We start from the raw sequence: 15,042 nt of genomic DNA, 5'->3' as shown, positions 1-15,042 counted from the left end.
CGCATAATGTTTAACGTCCCGTAAGCAAAAAGACGAGTGGAACACGAGGACTTTTTAGGAGGTGACCCATCCTAGTACTACTTCCGCTCAAGCACACTTAACTACAAAATTCGATGGGATCCAGTATATTAGTGCAGGTATGATCTCACCCCTTCCATTCCACGCTGCAAGTACATATACCGCTTCTCCCTCCCCCCCCCCCCTCCCCCCCTCTTGTCATTTTTTTATTGTGCGCACACACTGCACCTCTATTTTTAGTTCTAATATCAAGCGAAATACCCTATCGCCTCGACTCACGCCCAGATGAACGGATCACCTGCCGTACCTCATTTTTCGTTGTTATACTATGTAAGATACTTGTAATGACACTCTTATCACGTGGTGGACTATAAATGAATTTGGCTCTGTGGGCATACCGCATCTCTGCTTCTATTTCTAATATAGTGCGAAATGTCATGTCGCTTCGACTCACACCCACAAGAACGGAGGCCCGCTGCACCTCTTTTTTGGTTGATCTACTATGTAAGACTCTCATAATGAGACTCTTATCATGTGGTGTACTATAAATAAATGCACGTAAAATATTAAGCAAAATGTTTCAACGTTGTTACTCATGCCGGCAGACTGTGGCTCCGATCGCGTGTAACGTTTGACGCCCCGTCTGTAAAAAGACAGGTACAACACGAGGACTTCCCAGGAGGTCACCCATCCTAGTACTACTCTCACCCAAACACGTATAACTACGGAGTTAGATGGGATCCGGTGTATTAGTGCTAGTATGATTACACCCCTTCCATTTCGTATTGCAAATACATATACCCCTTCTCCTTCCTTCCCACCATCCGTCATTTTTTTTTGTTGTGCGCGCACAACACACCTTTGTTTATAGTTCTAATATCAAGTAAAATGTCCCGACGCCTAGACTCATGCCTAGAAGAAAGGAACGCCCGTCGTACCTCATTTTTCTTTATTCTAATATGTAAGATGCTCGTAATGACACTCTTATCACATGGTAGACTATAAATAAGTGCACGAAAAATTAGTAAGCAAAATTTTCTCACACCAGCGAATTGTGGCTCCAATCACGTGTATCATTTTATGCCCCGTTTACAAAAAAATAGTGCAACACAAGGACTTAAAAAGAGGTTACCATCCTAGTACTACTCTCGCCTAAGAGTGCTTAACTGCATAGTTCGATGGGATCCGGTGCATTAGTGCTGGTATGATCGCACCCATTCCATTCTGCATTGCAAATACATATACCCCTCCTCCTTTCCTCCCCTCTCCCATCATTTTTTTTGCTGTGCGCGCATACTGCATCTCTGTTTCTAGTTCTAATATCAAGCAAAATGCCCCAGGACCTCGACTCATGCCCAAATTAAAGGACCACTCGCCACACCTTTTTTTTCGTTGTTCTACTATGTAAGATGCTCGTAATGACTCTCTTATCACGTGGTGGATTATAAATAATTACACGAAAAAAAGTAAGCAAAATGCCCTGGCACGGCGACTCACACAGACAAATGAACCAGCGGATTATGGCTCCGGTCGTGCATAACGTTTAACTCCTTGTCTGCAAAAATATGGGTGCAACACGAGCACTTCCCAGGAGGTCACTCATCCTAGTACTACTCTCGCCCAAGCACGCTTAACTGTAGAGTTATGATGGATATGATGCATTAGTGCTTGTATGATCCTATCCGTCCCATTTCGCACTTCAAATACATATACCCCTTCTCTTTCTCTTCCCCTTCCCATCATTTGTTTCACTCTGCATGGACACCGCACCTCTACTTCTACTTGTAATATCAAGCAAAATACCCCGTTGCCTCGACTCATGCCCAGATGAATGGACTGCCCGCCGCACCTCTGTTTTGGTTGTTCTATTATTTAAGATGCTCGTAATGACACTCTTATCACGTGGTGGACTACAAATGGATGCACGAAAAATATTAAGAAAAATGCTCTAGTGTCGCGACTCATGACGGCGAATGAACTGGCAGACCGTGTCTCAGGTTACGCATAATATTTAACACCCCGTCTGCAAAAAAGACGAGTGTAACACAAGAACTTCCCAAGAGGTCACCCATCCTAATACTAATCTCGCCTAAGCACACTTAACGACGGGGTTCTGATGGTATACGGTGCATTAGTGCTGGTATGATAGCACCCGTTTCATTTGGCGCTGCAAATACATATATTCCTTCTCCTTCTGTCATTTGTTTCCTTGTGCGTGCACACTGCACCTCTGCTTCTCGTTCTAATATCAAGTAAAATGCCCTGGCACCTTGACTCACATTTGTGAATAAACCAGCGGACCATAATTCTAGTCGCGCATAACATCGAATGCCCCATCTACAAAAAAATAGGTGCAACACGAGTACTTCCCAAGAGCTCACCCATCCTAGTACTACTCTTGCATAAGCAAATTTAACTACGGAGTTCTGATGGGATCTGGTGCATTAGAGCTGGTATGATCACACCCATTTCATTACGCAATGCAAATATATACATTCCTTCTCCTCCCCCCCTCCATTCATTTATTTCCTTGTGCATGCACACTGCACCTCTACTTCTCGTTCTAATATCAAGTAAAATACCCTGGCGCCTTGACTAACATTTGCGAATAAACCAACGGACCATAGTTCCAGCCGCGCATAACGTCGAACACCCCATCTGTAAATAAATAGGTGCAACACGAGGACTTCCTAGGCGGTCACCACTCCTAGTACTACTCTCGTCCAAGCACACTTTACTGCGGAGTTCTGATGGGATCTGGTGCATTAGTACTGGTATGATCGCAACCCTTTCATTCTGCGCTACAAATACATACACTCCTTCTCCTTCCCTCTCCCCTCCCGTCATTTATTTCCTTGTGCGAACGCACTGCACCTCTATTTCTCATTCTAATATCAAGTAAAATTCTCCAGCACCTTGACTCACATTTGCGGATAAACTAGCGGACCATAGTTCCAGTCGCATGTAACATCGAACGCTCCATCTTCAAAAAAAGGGTGCAACACAAGGACTTCCAAAGAAGTCACCCATCCTAGTACTACTCTTGCCTAAAAACACTTAACTACAGAGTTCTGATGGGATCCGACGAATTAGTGCTAGTATGATCGCACCCGTTCCATTTCTCGCTGCAAATAGATATACCCCTTCTCCTTCCCTCCCCCCTTTCGTGATTTTTCTCGTTGTGCGCGCACCCTGCACCTCTGGTTCTCTTTCTAATATTAAGTAAAATGCAACGGGGAATTGACTCATATTTGTGAATAAACCAGTGGACGATAATTTCAGTCTCGCGTAACGTCGAACGCCCTACCTGCAAAAAAATAGAAGCAACACGAGTACTTTCTAAGAGGTCACCCATCCTAGTACTACTCTCGCCCAAGCACACTAAACTACGGAGTTTGGATGGAATCCGTTGCATTAGTGCTGGTATGATCACACTATTTTTATTTTACGCTGCAAATACATACATTCCTTCTCCTTCCCTCCCCCCTCTCGTCATTTGTTTGCCTTGTGCATACACACTGCACCTCTGCTTCCCATTCTAATATCAAGTAAAATGTCCCAGCACCTTGACTCACATTTACGAATAAACCATCAGACCATAGTTCCAGTCGCGCGTAACGTCGAACGCCCCATCTGAAAAAAAAAGTGCAACACGAGGAATTCTCTGGAGGTCACCCATCATAGTACTACTCTAGCCCAAGTACAATTAACTGCGGAGTTCTAATGGGATCAAGTGCATTCGTGCTAGTATGATCGCACCCATTTCATTCCGCACTACAAATACATACACTCCTTCTCCTTCCCTCCCCCCTCCCGTCATTTGTTTCCTAGTGCGTGCACATTGTACCTCTGCTTCTTGTTCTAATATCAAGTAAATTGTCCCAGAGCCTTGACTCACATTTATGAATAAACCAGCGGACCATAGTTCTAGTCACACGTAACATCGAATGCCCCATCTGCAAAAAAAATAGGTGCAACACGAGAACTTCCCAGGAAGTCACCGATCCTAGTACTAATCTCACCCAACCACACTTAACTGCGGAGTTCTGATGGGATCCGGTGCATTAGTGCTGGTATGATCGCACCCGTTTCATTTTGCAATACAAATACATATACTACTTCTCCTTCCCCCCCCTCCCGTCATTTGTTTCCTTGTGCGTGCATACTGTACCTCTGCTTCTTGTTCTAATATCAAGTAAAATACCCAAGTGCCTTGACTCACATTTGCGAATAAACCAGCAGACAATATTTCTAGTCCCACGTAACGTAGAAACCTCATCTACAAAAAAATGGATGCAACACGAAGACTTCCCAAGAGGTTAACCATCCTAGTACTACTCCTGCCCAGGTAAACTTAATTGCGGTGTTCTAATGGGATTCGGTTCATTACTACTACTATGATCGCATCTGTTTCATCAAGTGCTGCAAATAGATACACTCCTTCTCCTCTCCCCCTCCCGTCATTTGCTTCCTTGTGCGTGCACACTGCACCTCTACTTCTCGTTCTAATATGAAGTAAAATGCCTCGGCGCTTTGACTCACATTTGCGAATAAGTCAGCAGATCATAGTTCCAGTCGCGCGTCATGTCAAATGCCCAATATGCAAAAAAATGGGTGCAACAAGAGGACTTCCCAGGAGCTCACCCATCCTAGTACTACTCTCGCCCAAGAACGTTTAACTGTGTAGTTCTGATGGGATCCGGTGCATTAAAGCTGGTATGATCGCGCCCATTTTATTCCGCGCTGCAAATACATACACTCCCTCTCCTTGCCTCCCCTCCCGTCATTTGTTTCCTTGTGCGTGCACACTGTACCTCTACTTCTCGTTCTAATATAAAGTAAATTGTCCCAGCGTCTTGACTCACATTTGCGAATAAACCCGCAGACCATAATTGCAGTCGCGTGTAACGTCGAATGCCCCATATGAAAAAAAAATGGGTGCAACAAGAGGACTTCCTAGGAGGTCACCCATCTTAGTACTACTCTCGCCCAAACACACTTAATTGCAGAGTTATGATGGAATACAGTGTATTAGTGCTGGTATGATCGATCTAGTTTCATTCTGCGCTGCAAATATATACATTCCTTCTCCTTCCCTCCCCCCTCCTGTCATTTGTTTCCTTGTGTGTGCGCTCAGCACCTCTGCTTCTCATTTTAATATAAAGTAAAATGCCCCGGTGCCTTGACTAACATTTGCGAATAAATCAACGTACCATAGTTCAAGTCGCGCGTAACGTCGAACGTCCAATCTGCCAAAAAATGAGTGCAACAAAATGACTTCCCAGGAGGTCAACCATCCCAGTATTACTCTCGCCCAAGCACGGTTAACTGCGAAGTTCTAATTGGATCAGGTGCATTAGTGCTGGTATGATCGCACCCGGTTCATTCCACGCTGCAAATACATAAACTACTTCTACTTCCCTCCCCCCTCCAGTCATTTGTTTCCTTGTGCGTGTACACTGCACATCTATTTCTCGTTCTAATATCAAGTAAAATTCCCCGGCTCCGTGACTTATATTTGCAAATAAAGTAGTGGACTATAGTTCCAGTCGTGCATAACGTCGAACACCCTATCTGTAAAAAAATGGATGCAACACGAACACTTCCTAGGAGGTCACCCATCTTAGTACTGCTCTCGTCCAAGCACACTTAACTACGAAGTTCTTATGGAATCCGGTGCATTAGTGCTGGTATGATCGAACCCGTTTCATCACACACTGCAAATGGATACGATCCTCCTCCCCCCCCTCCCGTCATTTATTTCCTTATGTGTTCACACTGCACCTCTGCTTCTCATTCTAATATAAAGTAAAATACATCGGTGGCTTGACTCATATTTGGGAGTAAACTAGCGGACCATAGTTCCAGTCGTGCGTAACGTCGAATGCCCCATCAGCAAAAAGATGGGTACAACAAGAGGACTTCCCGGGAGCTCACCCATCCTAGTACTACTCTCGCCCAAGAACACTTAACTGTGGAGTTTTGATGGGATCCGGTGTATTAATGCTGGTATGATCGCAACCGTTTCATTCCGCGCTACAAATACATACACTCCTTCTCCTTCCCTCCTCCCTCCTGTCATTTGTTTCCTTGCACGTGCACACTGCACCTCTACTTCTTGCTCCGGCGCCTTGACTCACATTTGCGAATAAACCAACGGACCATAGTTCCAATCGCGTGTAATGTCGGACGCCCCATCTGTAAAAAAATGGGTGCAACATGAGGACTTCCCAAGAGGTCATCCATCGTAGTACTACTCTAGCCCAAGCACACTTAACTGCAGAGTTCTGATGGGATCCGGTGCATTAGTGCTGGTATGGTCACACCCATTTCATTCCGCACTACAAATACATATACTACTTCTCCTTCCCTCCCCCTTCCCGTCATTTGTTTCCATTTGCGTGTAAAATACACCTCTACGTCTCGTTCTAATATCAAGTAAAATGTCCCGGCGCCTTAACTCACATTTTGGGAATAAACTAGTGGAACATCCCATCTGCAAAAAAAATAGGTGCAACATGAGGACTTCCCAAGAGGTCACCCATCCTAGTACTACTCTCGCCCAAGCACAGTTAACTACGGAGTTCTGATGGGATCTGGTGCATTAGTGCTGGTATGGTTGCACCCATTTCATTTCGCGTTTCAAATACATACACTCCTTCTCCTTCCCTCCCCCCTCCTGTCATTTGTTTTCTTGTGGGTGCACACTCCTTTACTTCTCATTCTAATATCAAGTAAAATTCCCCGGCACCTTGACTCACATTTGCAAATAAATCAGTAGACTATAGTTCCAGTCTCGTGTAACGTCGAACACCTTATCTGGAAAAAAATGGATGCAACACGAAGACTTCCTAGGAGGTCACCCATCTTAATACTACTCCCGCCCAAGCACACTTAACTGCGGAGTTCTGGTGGGATCCGGTATATTAATGCTGGTATGATCGCACCCGTTTCGTCACGCGCTGAAAATAGATGCACTCCTTCACCTCCCCCCCTCCCGTTATTTGTTTCCTTGTGTGTGCACACTGCACCTCTTCTTCTCATTCTAATATCAAGTAAAATGACCCAGCGCCTTGACTCACATTTGCAAATAAACCAGTGGACCATAGTTCCAGTCACGCGTAACGTCAAACGCCCCATATGCAAAAAAATGGGTACAACACGAGGACTTCCTAGGAGTTCACCCATCCTAGTACTACTCTAGTGCAAGCACACTTAACTGCGGAGTTCTGATTGGATCCAGTGCATAAGTGTTGGTATAATCGTACTCATTTCATTCTGCGCTACAAATACATACACTCCATCTACTTCTCTCCCCCTTCCTGTTTTTTGTTTCCTTGTGCGTGCATACTGCACCTCTACTTCTCGTTATAATATCAAGTAAAATGCCCCAGTGCCTTGACTCACATTTGCAAATAAACCAGCAGACCATAGTTCCAGCTGCACATAACGTTGAACACCCCATCTGTAAAAAAATAGGTGCAACAAGAGGACTTCCCAGGAGTTCACCCATCCTAGTACTACTCTCGCCCAAGAACACTTAACTACGGAGTTCTGTGGGATCCGTTTCATTCCACATTGCAAATACATACACTCCTTCTCTTTCCCTCCCCCCCTCTCATCATTTGTTTCTTTGTGCGTGCACACAGCACCTTTGCTTCTCGTTCTAATATCAAGTAAAATGCCCCGATACCTTGACTCGCATTTGCGAATAAACCAGCGGACAATAGTTCTAGTCGTGCGTAACGTCGAACGCCTCATCTGCAAAAAAATGGGTGCAACACAAGGACTTCCAAGGAGGTCACCCATCCTAGTACTACTTTCGCTCAACCACAGTTAACTGCGGAGTTCTTATGGGATCCAGTGCATTAGTGCTAGTATGATCGCACCCATTTCATTTCGCACTACAAATACATACACTCCTTCTCCTTCCCTCCCCCCTCCCGTCATTTGTTTCCTTGTGCGTGCATAATGCACCTCTATTTCTCGTTCTAATATCAAGCAAAATGCCTCAGCGCCTTAACTAACATTTGCGAATAAACCAGCGGACCATAGTTCCAGTCGTGCGTAACGTTGAACGCCCCATCTATAAAAAAAATTAGTGCAATATGAGGAATTCCTAGAAGGTCACCCATCCTAGTACTACTCTCGCCCAAGCACAGTTAACTATGGAGTTCTAATGGGATCCAATGCATTCGTGCTGGTATGATCGCACCCATTTCATTCCGCGCTACAAATACATACACTCCTTCTCATTCCCTCCCCCCTTCTGTCATTTGTTTCCTTGTATGTACACATTATCCCTCTGATTCTTATTCTAATATCAAGTAAAATTCCCCGGGGCCTTGACTCACATTTGCGAATAAACCAACAGATCATAATTCCAGTCGTGCGTAACGGCGAACGCCCCATCTGTTAAAAAAATGGGTGCAACACAAGGACTTCCCAGGATGTCACCCATTCTAATACTACTCTCGCACAAGCACACTTAACCGCGGAGTTTTGATGGGATTCAGTGCAATAATACTCGTATGATCACACTCGTTTCATTTTGCACCGCAAATACATACACTTCTTCTCCTTCCCTCCTCCTTCCCGTCATTTGTATCCTTATGCGTGCACACTGCACCTCTGTTTCTCGTTCTAGTATCAAGTAAAATGCCCCGGTGCCTTGACTCATATTTGCAAATAAACCAGCAGATTATAGTTCTAGTCGCACGTAACGTCGAACGCCCCATCTGTAAAAAAGTGGGTGCAATATGAGGACTTCCCAGGGGGTCACCCATCCTACTACTAGTTTCTCCCAAGCGCACTTAACTGTGGAGTTTTGATGAGATCCGGTGCATTAGTGCTGGTATAATCGCACCCCATTAATTTTGCGCTGTAAATATATACACTCCTTATCGTTCCCCACCACTCTCGCCATTTGTTTTCTTGTGCGTGCACACTGCACATCTGCTTCTCGTTCTAATATCAAGTAAAATGTCCTAACGCCTTGACTTAAATTTACGAATAAACCAGTAGACCACTGTTCCAGTCGCGCGTAACGTCGAACACCCATTTGCAAAAAAAGGGTGCAACACAAGGACTTCCCAGGAGGTCACCCATCTTAGTACTACTCTCGCCCAAAAATACTTAATTACAGAGTTCTGATAGGATCCGACAAATTAGTGCTAGTATGATCGCACCCGTTCCATTTCTCGCTGCAAATAGATATACCCCTTTTCCTTCCCTCCCCCATTTCGTGATTTTTCTCGTTGTGCATGCACCCTGCACCACTACTTCTCCTTCTAATATCAAGTAAAATGCCCCTGGGCCTTGACTCACATTTGCGAATAAACCAACGGACAATAATTACAGCCTTGCGTAACGTCGAACGCCCCATCTGTAAAAAAATGAGTGCAACACGAGTATTTCCCAAGAGGTCACCCATCCTAATACTACTCTTGCCCAAGCACACTTGACTGTGGAGTTCTGATGGGATCCGGTGCAAAAGTACTGGTATATCGCACTCATTTCATTTCGCACCGCAAATACATACACTTCTTCTGCTTCCCTCCTCCCTCCCTTCATTTGTTTCCTTGTGCGTGCACACTGCACCTCTGCTTCTTGTTCTAGTATAAAGTAAAATGCCCTGGTGCCTTGACTCATATTTGCGAATAAACTAGCAGACCATAGTTCCAGTCGTGCGTAACGTCGAACACCCCATCTGTAAAAAAGTAGGTGCAACACGAGAACTTCTGAGGGGGTCACCCATTCTTATACTAGTCTCGGCCAAACGCACTTAACTGCGGAGTTCTGATGGGATCCAGTGCATTAGTGCTGGTATGATCGCACCCTTTTAATTTTGCGCTGTAAATATGTACATGCCTCCTCCTTACCCACCCCTCCCGCCATTTGTTTTCTTGTGTGTGCACACTACACCCCTGCTTCTCGTTCTAATATCAAGTAAAATATCCCGGTGCCTTGATTCAAATTTGCGAATAAACCAGTGGACCATAATTCCAGTCGCACGTAACGTCGAACACCCCATTTGTAAAAAAATGGTGCAACACGAGAACTTCCCAGGAGGTCACCCATCCTAATACTACTCTTGTCCAAAAACACTTAACTACAGAGTTCTGATGGGATCCGACGAATTAGTGCTAATATGATCGCACCCGTTCCATTTTTCACTGCAAAAGATATACCCCTTCTCCTTCCCTCCCCCATTTCGTGATTTTTCTCGTTGTGCGCGCACACTGCGCCACTGCTTCTCCTTCTAATATCAAGTAAAATACCCTGGGGTCTTGACTCACATTTGTGAATAAACCAGCGGACAATAGTTCTAGTCTCACGTAACGTCGAACGCCCCATCTGTAAAAAAAATGAGTGCAACACGAGTACTTCCCAAGATGTCACCCATCCTAGTACTACTCTCGCCCAAGCACACTTAACTCTGGAGTTCTGATGGGATCCGGTGCATTAGTGCTGGTATGATCGCACCCATTTTATTTCGCATTGCAAATACATACACTCCTCCTTTCCTCCCCCCCTCCCGTCATTTCTTTCCTTGTGCATGCACACTGCACCTCTGCTTCTCATTCTAATATCAAGTAAAATGGCCAGGCGCCTTGATTACCATTTGCGAATAAACCAGCAGACCATAGTTTCAGTCGCGCGTAACATCAAACGCCCTATCTGTAAAAAAATGGGTGCAACACGAGAACTTCTCAGGAGGTCACCACTCCTAGTACTACACTCGCCCAAGCACACTTAATTGCAGAGTTCTGATGGGATCCGGTGCATTAATGCTGGTATAATCTCACCCGTTTCATTCTGCGTTGCAAATACATACAATCCTTCTCCTTCTCTCCCCCCTCATGTCATTTGTTTCCTAGTGCTTGCACACTGCACCTCTCATTCTCGTTCTAATATCAAGTAAAATGTTATGGCGCCTTGACTCACATTTGCGAATAAACCAGCGAATCATAGTTCCAGTAGAGCCTAACGTCAAACGTCCTATCTGTAAAAAAATAGGTGCAACAAGAGGACTTCCCTGGAGGTCACCCATCCTAGTATTACTCTCGGTCAAGCACACTTAACTGCGAAGTTCAGATGGGATCCGGTGCATTAGTGCTGATATGATCGCAACCGTTTAATTTTGCATTGCAAATACATACACTCCTTCTTGTACCCTCCCTCCGTCCATCATTTGTTTCCTTGTGCTTGTACACTGCACATCTGCTTCTCGTTCTAATATCAAATAAAATAGGCCGATGCCTTGACTCACATTTGCGAATAAACCAGCAGACCATAGTTCCAGTCACGTGTGACGTCGAATGCCCCATCTACAAAAAAATGGGTGCAACACGAGTACTTCTAAGAAGGTCACCCATCCTAGAACTACTTTCTCTCAAGCACACTTAACTGCAGAGTTCTGATGGGATCTGGTGCATTAGTGCTGGTATGATCGCACCCGTTTCATCATGTGCTCCAAATTGATATACTCCCTCTCCTCCCCCCCTCCTGTCATTTGTTCCCTTGTGCGTGCACACTGCACATCTGCTTCTCGTTCTAATATCAAGTAAAATTTCCCAGCACCTTGACTCACATTTGCGAATAAACCAGCAGACTATACTTCCAGTCGCGCGTAACGTCGAATGCCCCATCTGATAAAAAATGGGTGCAAGAGAAGGACTTCCTAGGAGATCACCCATCTTAGTACTACTATCGCCCAAGAACACTTAACTACGGAGTTCTGATGGGATCCGGTGCATTATTGCTGGTATGATCACAACCGTCACATTTCACGCTGCAAATACATACACTACTTCTCATTCCCTTCCCCATCCCGTCATTTGTTTTCTTGTGCGTGCACACTGCACCTTTGCTTCTTGTTTTAATATTAAGTAAAATGCCCTGACTCCTTCACTCATATTTGTGAATAAACCAGCAGACCATAGTTCCATTCACGCGTAAAGTCTAACGCCCCATTTGCAAAAAAAACGGGTGCAACAAGAGGAGTTCCGAGGAGGTCACCCATCCTAGTACTACTCTCGCCCAAGAAGACTTAACTGCAGAGTTCTGATGGCATCCGGTGCATTAGTACTAGTATGAATGCAACCATTTCATTTTGTGCTGCAAATACATACACTCCTTCTCCTTCCCTTCCTCCTCCCGTCATTTGTTTTGTTGTGTGCGCACACCTCACCTCTGCGTCTAGTTCTAATATCAAGTAAAATGTCCAAGCATCTTGATTTACATTTGTGAATAAACCAACAGACCATATTTCAAGTCGCGCGTAACATCGAACGCCCCATCTGTAAAAAAATAGGTGCAACACGAGGACTTCCCAAGAGATCATCCATCCTAGTACTACTCTCACCCAAGCACACTTAACTGCGGAGTTCTGATGGGATCTGGTGCATTAGTGCTGGTATGATCGCACTCATTTATTCCACGTTGCAAATATATACACTCCTTCTCCTTCCCTCCCCCTTCCCGTAATTTGTTTCCTTGTGCATGCACATTATACCTCTACTTCTCGTTCTAATATCAAGTAAAATATCCCAGCGCTTTGACTCACATTGCGAATAAATCAGCAGACTATAGTTCCAGTTGCACGTAACGTCGAACCCCCCATTTGTAAAAAAATTTGTGCGACACAAGGACTTCTCAACAAGTCACCAATCCTAGTACTACTCTCGCCCAAACACACTTAACTGCGGAGTTCTGATGGGATCTGATGCATTAGTGCTGGTATGATTGCAAATGTTTCATTCCGCGTTGCAAATTCATACACTCTTTCTCATTCCCTCCCCCCTCTCGTCATTTGTCTCGTTGTGCGTGCACACTGCACCTCTGCTTCTTATGCTAATATCAAGTAAAATGCCCTAGTGCCTTGACTCACATTTGCGAATAAACTAGTGGATCATAGTTCCAATTGTGCGTAACGTCGAACGCCACATCTGTAAAAAAAAAAGGGTGCAACACGAGAAGTTCACAGGAGGTCACCCATCCTAGAACTACTCTCACCCAAATACACTTAACTGCGAAGTTCTAATGGGATACAGTGCATTAGTGATGGTATGATCGCAACAGTTTCTTTTTTGCGGCAAATACATACACTTCTTCTCCTCCCCTCCCCTCCCGTCATTTGTTTTCTTGTGCATGCACACCGCACCTCTGCTTCTCGTTTTAATATCGAGTAAAATGCCCCAGCGCCTTGATTTATATTTGCAAATAAACCAGCGAACCATAGTTCCAGTCGCGTCTAACGTCAAATGCCCCATCTGCAAAAAAATGAGTGCAACATGAGGACTTCCCAAGATGTCACCACTCCTAGTATTACACTCGCCCAAGCACACTTAACTGCGGAGTTCTGATGGGATCCGGTGCATTAGTACTGGCATGATAGCACTCGTTTCATTCTGCGCTGCAAGTACATACACTCCTTCTCCTTCCCTCCCGCTCCCGTCATTTGTTTCCTTGTGCGTGCACACTGCACCTCTCCTTCTCGTTCTAATATCAAGTAAAATTCTTCAATGCCTTGACTCATATTTGCGAATAAACCAGCAAACCATAGTTCCAATCGTGCGTAACATCAAACGCCCCATCTATAAAAAAATGGGTGCAACACAAGAACTTCCCAGGAGGTCACCCATCCTAGTACTACTCTCGCCCAAGCAAACTTAACTGCGGAGTTTGATGGAACTCGGTGCATTTTTGCTGGTATGATCGCACCTGTTTCATCACGCACTGCAAATAGATACATGCCTTCTCCTCCCCCCCTCCCGTCATTTGTTTCCTTGTGCGTGCACACTGTACCTCTGTTTCTCGTTCTAATATCAAGTAAAATTTCCTGGCGCCTTGACTCGCATTTGCAAATAAACCAGCAGACCACAGTACTAATCGCGCGTAACATCGAACGCCCCATCTGCAAAAAAATAAGTGCAACAAGAGGACTTCCCAGGAGGTCACCAATCCTAATACTACTCTCGCCCAAGAACACTTAACTGTGGAGTTCTGTTGGCATCCAGTACATTAGTGCTGGTATGAACGCAACCATTTCATTTTGCACTGCAAATACAAACACTCCTTCTCCTTCCCTCCCCCCTCCCATCATTTGTTTCGCTGTGCGTGCACACCTCACCTCTGAGTCTAGTTCTAATATCAAACGAAATGCTCTGGCGCCTCGACCGATGCCCATATGAACGGATCACCCACTACACCTCTATTTTCGTTGTTCTATTATGTAAGATACTCGTAATAATACTCTTAGCACATGATGGGATTTAATTGAATGCAAAAAAAATATTAAGTAAAATAACCCGGTTCCGTGACTCACGTTTGTGAATGAAGTGGTGGATCGTCGCTCCAGTCCCACGTAATGTTTATCGCCCCATCTGCAATGAGAATGGTGCACCACGAGGACTTCCCAGGAGGTCACCCATCCTAGTACTATTCTCGCCCAAAAATGCTTAACTGCGGAGTTCTGATGGGATCCGGTGAATTAGTGCTAGTATGATCGCACTCATTCCATTTCGCGCTGTAAATAGATATACCCCTTCTCTTTCCCTCCCCACTCCCGTCATTTTTTTCGCTATGCGCACACCACGCACCTCTGCTTCAAATTCTAATATCAAGCGAAATGCTCCGGCAGCTTGACTCGTGCCCAGATGAATGGACCGTCCGCCGCACATTATTTTTTATTATTCTACTATGTAAGCTGCTCGTAATGACACTCTTATTACGTGGTGATAAATGAATGCACAAAAAATATTAAACAAAATGCCATGGTACCAAGACTCACGCTGGTGAATGAACCGGTGGACCGCGTCTCTGATCGCACGTAGTGTTTAACGCTCCAATCGAAAAAAGACGGGTGCAACATAAAGATTCAGTGGGATTCTAAGGACACTTAACTGTAGAGTTCTTATGGGATTCAGTGCATTAGTACTGGACTTATCGTGCCCATCCCATTCCCTGCTACAAATGCATGTGCCACTTCGGCTTCCCTCCTCCCTCCGATCATTTGTATCA

General features: G+C 44.9%; 30 pseudogenes; all 30 read right to left on the bottom strand.

Annotated features, from left to right (window-relative positions):
• Nucleotides 1-672: 672 nt before the first annotated feature.
• On the bottom strand, nt 673-790 carry LOC148239924 (5S ribosomal RNA; annotated as a pseudogene).
• A 1,897-nt stretch (nt 791-2,687) lies between these two features.
• Nucleotides 2,688-2,806, bottom strand: LOC148239923 (5S ribosomal RNA; annotated as a pseudogene).
• A 205-nt stretch (nt 2,807-3,011) lies between these two features.
• Nucleotides 3,012-3,130, bottom strand: LOC148239922 (5S ribosomal RNA; annotated as a pseudogene).
• Nucleotides 3,131-3,336: 206 nt separating this feature from the next.
• On the bottom strand, nt 3,337-3,455 carry LOC148239921 (5S ribosomal RNA; annotated as a pseudogene).
• A 205-nt stretch (nt 3,456-3,660) lies between these two features.
• LOC148239920 (5S ribosomal RNA) lies at nt 3,661-3,779 on the bottom strand (annotated as a pseudogene).
• A 207-nt stretch (nt 3,780-3,986) lies between these two features.
• Nucleotides 3,987-4,105, bottom strand: LOC148239919 (5S ribosomal RNA; annotated as a pseudogene).
• A 524-nt stretch (nt 4,106-4,629) lies between these two features.
• On the bottom strand, nt 4,630-4,748 carry LOC148239918 (5S ribosomal RNA; annotated as a pseudogene).
• Nucleotides 4,749-5,278: 530 nt separating this feature from the next.
• On the bottom strand, nt 5,279-5,397 carry LOC148239917 (5S ribosomal RNA; annotated as a pseudogene).
• Nucleotides 5,398-5,603: 206 nt separating this feature from the next.
• Nucleotides 5,604-5,722, bottom strand: LOC148239916 (5S ribosomal RNA; annotated as a pseudogene).
• A 200-nt stretch (nt 5,723-5,922) lies between these two features.
• LOC148239915 (5S ribosomal RNA) lies at nt 5,923-6,041 on the bottom strand (annotated as a pseudogene).
• Nucleotides 6,042-6,227: 186 nt separating this feature from the next.
• LOC148239914 (5S ribosomal RNA) lies at nt 6,228-6,346 on the bottom strand (annotated as a pseudogene).
• A 180-nt stretch (nt 6,347-6,526) lies between these two features.
• Nucleotides 6,527-6,645, bottom strand: LOC148239913 (5S ribosomal RNA; annotated as a pseudogene).
• A 203-nt stretch (nt 6,646-6,848) lies between these two features.
• Nucleotides 6,849-6,967, bottom strand: LOC148239912 (5S ribosomal RNA; annotated as a pseudogene).
• Nucleotides 6,968-7,790: 823 nt separating this feature from the next.
• LOC148239911 (5S ribosomal RNA) lies at nt 7,791-7,909 on the bottom strand (annotated as a pseudogene).
• Nucleotides 7,910-8,116: 207 nt separating this feature from the next.
• On the bottom strand, nt 8,117-8,235 carry LOC148239910 (5S ribosomal RNA; annotated as a pseudogene).
• A 532-nt stretch (nt 8,236-8,767) lies between these two features.
• Nucleotides 8,768-8,886, bottom strand: LOC148239909 (5S ribosomal RNA; annotated as a pseudogene).
• Nucleotides 8,887-9,089: 203 nt separating this feature from the next.
• Nucleotides 9,090-9,208, bottom strand: LOC148239908 (5S ribosomal RNA; annotated as a pseudogene).
• A 206-nt stretch (nt 9,209-9,414) lies between these two features.
• LOC148239907 (5S ribosomal RNA) lies at nt 9,415-9,532 on the bottom strand (annotated as a pseudogene).
• Nucleotides 9,533-9,738: 206 nt separating this feature from the next.
• Nucleotides 9,739-9,857, bottom strand: LOC148239906 (5S ribosomal RNA; annotated as a pseudogene).
• A 204-nt stretch (nt 9,858-10,061) lies between these two features.
• Nucleotides 10,062-10,180, bottom strand: LOC148239905 (5S ribosomal RNA; annotated as a pseudogene).
• A 206-nt stretch (nt 10,181-10,386) lies between these two features.
• LOC148239904 (5S ribosomal RNA) lies at nt 10,387-10,505 on the bottom strand (annotated as a pseudogene).
• Nucleotides 10,506-10,709: 204 nt separating this feature from the next.
• LOC148239903 (5S ribosomal RNA) lies at nt 10,710-10,828 on the bottom strand (annotated as a pseudogene).
• Nucleotides 10,829-11,034: 206 nt separating this feature from the next.
• On the bottom strand, nt 11,035-11,153 carry LOC148239902 (5S ribosomal RNA; annotated as a pseudogene).
• A 206-nt stretch (nt 11,154-11,359) lies between these two features.
• LOC148239901 (5S ribosomal RNA) lies at nt 11,360-11,478 on the bottom strand (annotated as a pseudogene).
• An 853-nt stretch (nt 11,479-12,331) lies between these two features.
• LOC148239900 (5S ribosomal RNA) lies at nt 12,332-12,450 on the bottom strand (annotated as a pseudogene).
• A 204-nt stretch (nt 12,451-12,654) lies between these two features.
• LOC148239899 (5S ribosomal RNA) lies at nt 12,655-12,773 on the bottom strand (annotated as a pseudogene).
• Nucleotides 12,774-12,981: 208 nt separating this feature from the next.
• Nucleotides 12,982-13,100, bottom strand: LOC148239898 (5S ribosomal RNA; annotated as a pseudogene).
• A 203-nt stretch (nt 13,101-13,303) lies between these two features.
• On the bottom strand, nt 13,304-13,422 carry LOC148239897 (5S ribosomal RNA; annotated as a pseudogene).
• A 205-nt stretch (nt 13,423-13,627) lies between these two features.
• LOC148239896 (5S ribosomal RNA) lies at nt 13,628-13,745 on the bottom strand (annotated as a pseudogene).
• A 671-nt stretch (nt 13,746-14,416) lies between these two features.
• LOC148239895 (5S ribosomal RNA) lies at nt 14,417-14,535 on the bottom strand (annotated as a pseudogene).
• Nucleotides 14,536-15,042: the final 507 nt, after the last annotated feature.

This window comes from Carica papaya, chromosome 9 (assembly GCF_054855325.1).
Source record: "Carica papaya isolate Zhongbai chromosome 9, ASM5485532v1, whole genome shotgun sequence".
NCBI lineage: Eukaryota > Viridiplantae > Streptophyta > Magnoliopsida > Brassicales > Caricaceae > Carica > Carica papaya.
Note: the sequence above shows the minus strand (reverse complement) of the source record. Positions and strands in the feature narration are given on the sequence as shown.